Source organism: Amborella trichopoda, chromosome 12 (genome assembly GCF_054954075.1).
Source record: "Amborella trichopoda isolate Santa Cruz 75 chromosome 12, AtrichopodaSantaCruz75HAP2 v2.0, whole genome shotgun sequence".
Taxonomy (NCBI): Eukaryota; Viridiplantae; Streptophyta; class Magnoliopsida; order Amborellales; family Amborellaceae; genus Amborella; species Amborella trichopoda.
In genome coordinates, this window is record NC_142347.1 from 14,157,515 (window position 1) to 14,165,906 (window position 8,392).

The window sequence follows — 8,392 nt, forward strand, 5'->3', positions numbered from 1 at the left end:
AGGCTAAAGCTGCCTGTAGTGGCAAATGCTACATCAACCTGTTTATTGGTCCAAGTGCCCCTTGCGAGATTTCACCTGGACTTGGGAAGAATTCCTTTTATTTGGGGCTCTTTTACCCATAACCTTGCGACCATATCCACGCTCATTTTTTACTCATGGTATGCTTTTGAGTTTTCACCGTGCCAAGCTTTTTTTTTCACAGAACTCTCTTACTCATGGTTTCGTGACTATGCCCGTCCGTCATTTTTACTCATGGTGTTCCCTTGTTTAGGTATACACCGTGCCCATCATTATTTTCCTCTTTTCTATTTTTTTGTGAGGGCGTGTTTAGGGTCAGGCCTCATGGACCAGTGCAAAGCAGTTTAACATCATGCGGTCAGGACGTGCACTATAGTTTAGAGTTATATAGCTTGAACAGTGGTGGAGATGGATGGCAGTCTGTAGGGGCCATGGAGTGAGTATGGTGGTGGTTTGACTCACTTTGGGGAGATAGTACGAGGCTGCCTGCGAAAGATGGATGATGTATAGACAGAAGGAGGAAAGTGGTGACCCACTAACTTATGATGAGTATGGATTGTAGGATGGTTCGCCGTTTTATTAACATGGGTGAAACTCACTGGGGAGTGATAAATGATGATGAAGAAAGATGGATTGAATAGGGATTGATAAAGGTGGTGCGCAAACAATCGGGTCTGTTACGGAATGCGTGCATGAGGATGCACGTAAAGGGCGTGTGCACGTGTGTGGGGGTGTGTTTAAGGTCATACCTTCTGGACTTGTGCAAAGCGGTTTAACGTTATGAAGCCAGGACATATACTATAGTTTAGAGTCATATAGCTTGGACTGTGGCTGTGGAGTTTAAAGTCCTGCAGCTAGAACCATGCAGTTTAAGATCGTACGACTAGACCATTGCTACAGTTTAAAGTCATATAGTTTGGACAAGTGGCGGTAACACATGCAGTGCCAGTGTGTGCAGTGGCAACACATGTGGCAGTAAGCTTGAAAACACAGCGGGCGCTGAGCACAGTCGATGATGTCTTTTGAGACCACAACTGACACTAGATCTTTGAGAACACAGCCGGTGCTAGGCACAAATTACCTAGTCGGTGGTGACTTGTGTTCAGACCTAGGGTCAGAGCCCGACCTGGTCCTGGTCCTTGATGCATGAGGTTTTTCGGGCAGCGGTAGATCTCTGTTTGGGCCTCGAGTCTGAGCCCGACCCAGTCCGGCTTATCGTCATTTGATCTTTGGGGACCGAATTGGAATTGGGCACTTCGGGGAAACTTTGCCTATATAAGGGGGTAAACCCCATTTTTACTGTTTTACTAAAGGTAAAACACTTAGTAGTGAGGGAAAGAGATTTCCCAGGGAGAGCTTCGATAGGGAACATAGTGTACCCTCGTGAGATTTACAGGAATTTAACAGTAAGCAGGAGAAGGCTCCGGCTAGGAGGAGAGAACACCAGAGCATTTGCAGGAGTCCGTGGCGAGGGTTGTAGTGACAAAAACAGGGGGTTCTCTAAGCTAGAATCTCCAACTATTGTTTTAGGGTAAAAAGGGGTGTAGGTGTAGCAAGGTATCGTCGGTGGACCTCAGTGGATTTCTTGTGGTTTTCCAGCGGTGTGAAGGAAGGGGAAAGGTCTTCCAGTGGGTTTTCAGCGAGAGAGTGGAGATTCTGATGGGAGACCGAGAGTCGCAGGGAAACGAAGAGCTGCTGGTAGTGAACAGTCGGCTATCAGACCACACATGCGAGGACGTGCGCCAGACCACGTCACGGCTGACAGTTGTCAAGAGATGGACTTGGGGGGCTCAAGATGACACGTGCACAATCTGTAGCACGTGCAGTGGTAGTCTTCTGAAAACACAGCCGGCGTTAGATATAAGCAAACATAGCCGGCACTAGGCATTAGCAAACACAGTCGGCACTAGGCATTAGTGAACGCAACTGGCTAGGCATTAGCAAACACAGCCGACACTAGGCATTAGTGAACATAGCCGTGGTTAGGCATTGGCGAACACAGATGGTGTTAAGCATTGGCAAACACAGATGGTGTTAGGCATTGGCGAACACAGATGGTGCTCAGCCTTAGCGAACTCAGCCGGTGCTAGGTTTTAAGAACACAGCCATGAGTGGGCTTTGGCAAACACAATCGGTGCTAGTCTGTGCCTTAGTGATTTGCACACAGCAGCAAGTCCTTAAACTTTATATGATGGCTGAGCATTCTCACAAAATCCTTAACGTGAAGAATATTCCAATGGGAGGAGATCTTGGCACTGATGATTTTACTGATGAAAGTTTAGTGATGGGCAAGCCCATTTAGCTAATAAACGTGCCATGCAAGCCAGAGTGGCCTCTCAGCGTCACCTTTATTACCAACCCCATTCGTTTTGAGGTTCAGGAGGACAATGACAGAAACATCAGTGTTGAAGAAGGAGTCCCCCTCTTTCATTGCATGCATAGGAATGTGGCTTCAGGCCCCAATCTGCCCACATTGGGGAAGACAATGGTGAAGACCAAGGGGCTGATATGGTCTTCTTCTGGTCTTCGAGTGCAAGGGGAGCACCAATATCTAAAGGGGTACTCTTCTTGGACCATCAAGGTGCTAGGGTCACACAGAAACATCCTAGAGCATGCTTCTCTGCTAGCAGCAGTTCAGTGCTCAGCTAGCTATTATGATCGGTGATCCAATACTGTTAAGGTATTGCAAGAGACATGGAGTCATGCTAATAACACATAGCTCCTTGGGCATGAGGAGACAGCAGACAAGAATCTCCTTATTGGATCTTCATTCATTTGCGGCCGTCTGCTTATCGGGGCAATGTATTACGAGTTCGTGCCTCAAAACGCGGTCATCTTTTGTAGTGCTCGCCTAAGGAGAGAGAAACCACCTACTAGTCTTCAGGAAAAATTTTAGATGTACCAGCTGCTTCATTCTAAGTCTAGCAACTGTCGGGTGACCTTCACCGAATGGGTGAAATTCTTTTTCAAGGACTACTCCAAGGAGGTTGATCGAGGTTCTTCAAGAAAGAAGGGGAAGGCAGTTGTAAAGGGGACGCCTTCTATCTATCAATTTGAGACCAGCGATGACTGCGTCTTCTTGGTAACCTACCTGGCCTTATTCTTATGCAAATTCAAAATTCCTGAAGGGGCAGATGTTATCCGTCCAGGCACATTCTATGTAGCTTGTGTCATGGCAAGAGGATGCCTGCAAACTCTCTCTCAACCAGTGCTAGGCAACATCTACCACGGACTAGGAACCATCTCCATGGGGAAAGCCTACAAAGTCAAAGAGGAGGGTAATGGCATTGTCGGGGGCGAAGCCTTTCTTGGGGACTTTAAGACACCATTCCCCATCCATTACGTGTATGGGTGGCTAGTGGCCTATTTCCCTGCAACCTATGTCAGAAGTCAGGGTGCAGGGGATAAAATGTGCCCCTTCTTGATGAGAATTGCCAGGCAAAAAGCTATCTTTCACAACCTGGGGGAAGCTCAGAACTTGTTTGGGAATGATTTCTCCAGTATGTGTTAGGTCCCATTTCCAGTTGGGAGCTTTACTAACAGGGCTTTTATCGACAAACTAGGCATGGAACTGGATGGTGCCCCCACAACCATCAAGGAGCTCATGTTCATTTTGAGTGTTAGGGGCAGAGTTTTGCCCTATCGAACCCTACACAGTGCCAGACTTGAAGGGTATTTCCCCCACCGCTTTGCTCGTCAGCATGGGCTGGATCAAAGTTGCCCCTTCTCATTGTTCTTTGAGAAACTTCATAGCAGAGTAAACATTGGGAGGAAGGAAGAGCTCGGGACTCTTCGAGAATCCTGGCTATCAGAGCATATACGGACCGCCTGGTCCACATGTTTGGAGATGATGGAGGTTAGCAAGTATGTGCTATCCCACTTCGGTAGAAGGGTCCAAATGACCGAGGCCTATGCACGCTGGTGGAGGATTAACAGCTCATAATACTGGGAGCTGATCACCCCTAGAAAGGGGAGAATTGCAACTGGCGTCAAGAGACAAGACAAAGGATGATCATCAACACTCCTGCTCTTGGTGAGGTCTTTGACTTGGGGCTACCCTTGGAATTGGTAGGCTCTCGGGATACCTCAGGGAATCGCGGCCGATGAGACTTCGCCACAATTTCTTGCAATGGAGAAGAAGACATGGAGCCTTTTCGATAACCTCACCTCTATCTTTCAATGGCGGGAGGGTTGAAAGGTCTCTGGTCATGAAGGGCACCCAATTCAGGATTTGAACGCATTGACAAGGAGGGCCCCTCATAGTGCTCTTGCTGTACGCTCTTCTCAAAAGGGGAGTTCTGGGGCGACTAGTCCTTCTCCCGCAGGAGAGAAGAAAAGGAAACGTCCTACTCCTGTTGGTACTAGTACACCACCTCGAGCTATCAGACCTGCTCGAAGACGTACGGGTGTGAAACTTTCACTCATTTTGGAATCAAGAGGTAGCTCTTCATCTTCTTATTCATTGGCTGCTCCATAGGATTCACCCTCAGCCCTTTCTTCCTCATCTTCTGCCTCTCCTGAATTTTTTTCTACTTCATCAGAGACCGAGTTGGATGACTGTGGCCCTTCAGAGCCTATTGTCTTTTGTTTCACTGCATCTCATCTCCTTCTTAGGTAGGCCATGACTCAGGGCTTTTTACTGTTTCTGCCCTTTTACTAAGGAGAACCTTAAGTCTTGCTTTGTCTTGCGACAAGCCGTTGTAGCTTCAATGACCTCGAATAAGGGAGCGGTTGACTCTTCTCCCCTTACTGTTTGATTGGATAAGGCCTCATAATTCAGTTTCCTCATCATTTGATGAGCCTGCTCACTCTAAATAGTCCAATCAGTAGGGGCTTTGGCTTCTATTCAAGGCACATTCACTTCAAGTTTGTCATAGCTCTTGGTCTCAGTCACAAATTCCTTTAGATGTTTTGAAGTGATACGCATAACCTCCAATTGGCTCTGGAGACTACGAACCTTGCTTCTTAATTCTGCCAGGAGATCCAGCTCTTGGGAGCGAGGAAGTTGTTCCTTCCGGAACTGCTCTTCTCCCACAGAATCAGGAAAGCGTAGGACTTGTAGGTGACCACTAGTCTAAATTGACCCAGTGATAGGACAAGGAGCATCCTCTTTGCTTACAACAACCGGGGCTTGGAGGACCTTTTGGAGTGGTTGGAGCGTCAATTGTGCTTTCAAGAGCTCAATAGGGACATGCAGGACTTTTTGATGGTCCAGCGTACAAGTGACCTTTGGATTCGGGAGTTTTGTCCTCATGACTTCCTCAATCTCAAGGGTAGCTTGTGGTCCATCTTCTTGTGAAGGCTGCTCAGGACTAGAAACAGAGGGGGAAACTTCATCTTTAAGCAAAGACAGAGTTTCTCCAGGGGTACTGCATGGGATACTAGGATTAATGGAGTCAGAGGGAGGATTTTTGCCTTGACTTTCCTCTTCTTTGAACATGTCCACCAGTGTTTGCCCGATATCTTCAACATCTTCATGAGGCGAAGTTTTTGTACTCCTCACAGACTTGTGATCACCATCTGACCTTGGGGGTGACACTAAATCTGTAAAGCAATACTTAGCATAGTGAGTTTTGGCTATAGGAAATGGTCTTTTATCAGCATAGACCGTGTACTGTCTCCCATCTCGACTATACTTGAAGCACCGATGTAATGTGGATGGAACTACCCCCTAGTTGTGAAGCCACGGGCGGCCGAGGAGGATGTTGTAGCATGTATCGGTGTCCATTACATGAAATTGAGCATAATCATTTAGCTCACCGATCTTGAGTCTAAGGTAGACTGTGCCAGCCGGTTTCTCTTCTGACTGGTTGAACTCCTAGACTGTGATATGGGTCAGAGTGAGATCCTCAGACCCTAATTCCAATCGAGTGAGGATCCTCCTTGAGATAAGGTTGACTGCTGATCCTCCATCTAGCATAATTCGGTTGATAGGGCATGCATGTAATTCACCTGTCATAAAGAGAGGGCGGTTGTAAAATTTCTCTCACAATTGCAAATCATCCTCGGAGAAGGTGATCGCCATACATCCGTTCAAGATGGATGGGTTCACCACAATAAGTTCTACCTCGGCTCGTACACCTCTAGATTAGAAAGAGCTTGAACCAAAGCCATACGATAATCCCTTGAGAGCATGAGGGCATCATAGATGTTGAGAAGGGCTGGAAGCTTCCTCAAGTGCCCTATCACATCATATTTCATATTTTCCACGTTAGCCTTTTACGCTCTGAGTCCTATCACAAGCTTGTGGTGCAGGAGGTTGAGGAACAGGTTTAGGCGGAAGAGGTTTATTTTGGTGTACTGACTGGCTTGGTTGCGCAGCCAGCTCAGTTTGGGTGACAGGGACTAGTTTTAGTGAAGTGGAGATTTGTGGTTGAAGTTTAGGACGTTACTGAGTATATGGGACTAGTGACATCTTAGGAACTGGAGGATGGGTGGATTACCTGGGGTATTTGGGCAAGGAAGGATCCCAGGTAGCTTGAGGATGGGTAAATTATTTGAGGTCTTCGGGTGAGAGAGAAGTGGGGGACTAGGAGATTTAAAGATGCCTAGAAATTGTGGGGGAGGTTGCAGCATTTTCGTCGACCTTAGACTCATTTGCCCTGTGCCAGGTAATGCTTTTAAGACTTGCACCATGTGATAGGCCTCCTAGAAATATAATCTCTGCCCTCTTGATTCTCACAGCTTCTGCTCAAACTCAGGATCAAGAGGCCATTGGGGTTTCTTGGGCTTCATCTTCTTACGTTTCCCAGCAGAAGAGGAGGGCTATGACTTGGCTTGAGCCGCCAAGGCGTCAGCAACTATTACGAATCCAGCAGCCTAAGCTAACGTCTTTCTTAACCGCCTCTTGTGCAACCTGCTCACATTGGCTCCTTCAAGTTCTCTGTTAAGAGCCTCGAAGTTTGGACATTTCAAGGTTGTACCTGCAGGAGACATGGAAGAGGAAATTGGGTGGGGGAAGAAGAAGAAGAAGTAGGTGAGGGATTTTTGCGGTCATTCCCATTATTAGACCGGTCTGGGTAGCTTTTTTTGTCATCACTAGGGTTGGACATGTGTAGGGAGTCTTTTAGGTCTTTCTCCTGCTTAAACCGTTGGGGGGTGCTTTTAATGTCATCTCCCTCATTGGACGTGACATGAGTATAAGGTGGTTCAGGGATATCCTCTTGATAAGGTGAGGGAGTAAGGATAATTGTGCCAGGGATGAAGTCTTGTAAAGTTGGCAAAGGAGGAAGAGGCCTGAGAAATTCTTGCTCGACCGGTGGTTGAAGAGGCTCATTCGTTTATCAAGAAGCCCTTAGTGCTTGTCTCCTTTTGGGTGCCTGTGGGTACCTTTGGAGGTTCTTGGCCTGTCTCGCTATGTTTGTGAACAGCCCTTGCTTGACGCACTGCCTCACGCTTTAAAGATTTGAGTCTGTTTCTCCCATGGTAGACTCTCCATGGTTGGGAGGTTGAAGGTTCAACAGGATTTGAATTGTCATTACCCGTGTGTTGTGTCGTGAGGCCCCCTCTCACCGGTGAAGCAGTGGCTTGGGGACATGCCTTGGCATCTCTGTTTTTTTTTTCATGATTATTTGATGAAACCTGGAGAACTCGCTTAGGTCGTGGCCCCATATTTGATGGTATGGGTGTCAATGGTTCTCAGTTCTCTGAGAAAGGCGTCGGGGCTGCCTGTGTGATGAGGCCTTCCTGAAGCATCATGATGAGTAAAGCGCGAAGGAGATCGGGTGCTTCATCTTCCTCGTGGACTGTCACTATGTGGGAAGCTTCTGCTGCCCCGAAAGCCTTCTTTAGCTCTTTGATTTTTATATGACCTTTCTGGATTAGAGCCTCGATGATGTCTTTAAGCGTGTAGCAATCTTTCGTTGGGTGGTTAATCCTTCGATGATAAGCACAGTAATTTGCAGGAGTGTCTAGTCCAGGTTGCTCAGAGAACTTTGACTTAGGCCGCTCTATCATGTTCTGTTCCAATAATAGTCGGAGTAATGTGGGAACCCATTATTTTTCAAAAGGATAGACTTTATTATTGTGCCTGACCCAATAATCATCTCGATTGAGGTTCGCAAGTGGAGGTACCCGGTTGTAGGACTGCTGTTATTTTCCTGCCTAAGGTGCAGTCTTTGTCATGCTTACCCTTATGGAGAGGTCAGCCTTCTTTGAATCATTGATGGCAACAGCTACACTAATCACCCCTTTATGTTGGTTGCCTCGGGGGTTGGTTCGAGAGTTGTCATTGCCTCGGTTATTTCACGAGCTTGAAGACTGTTGTTGCGACTCGCTATGGTGGCGTGACAAGCTCTCTATCAGAACATAATTAGAGATGAGTGTTTGAAGATATTTTTCAACACCTTGGTCCCTGATGAGGAATAAGGGAGAA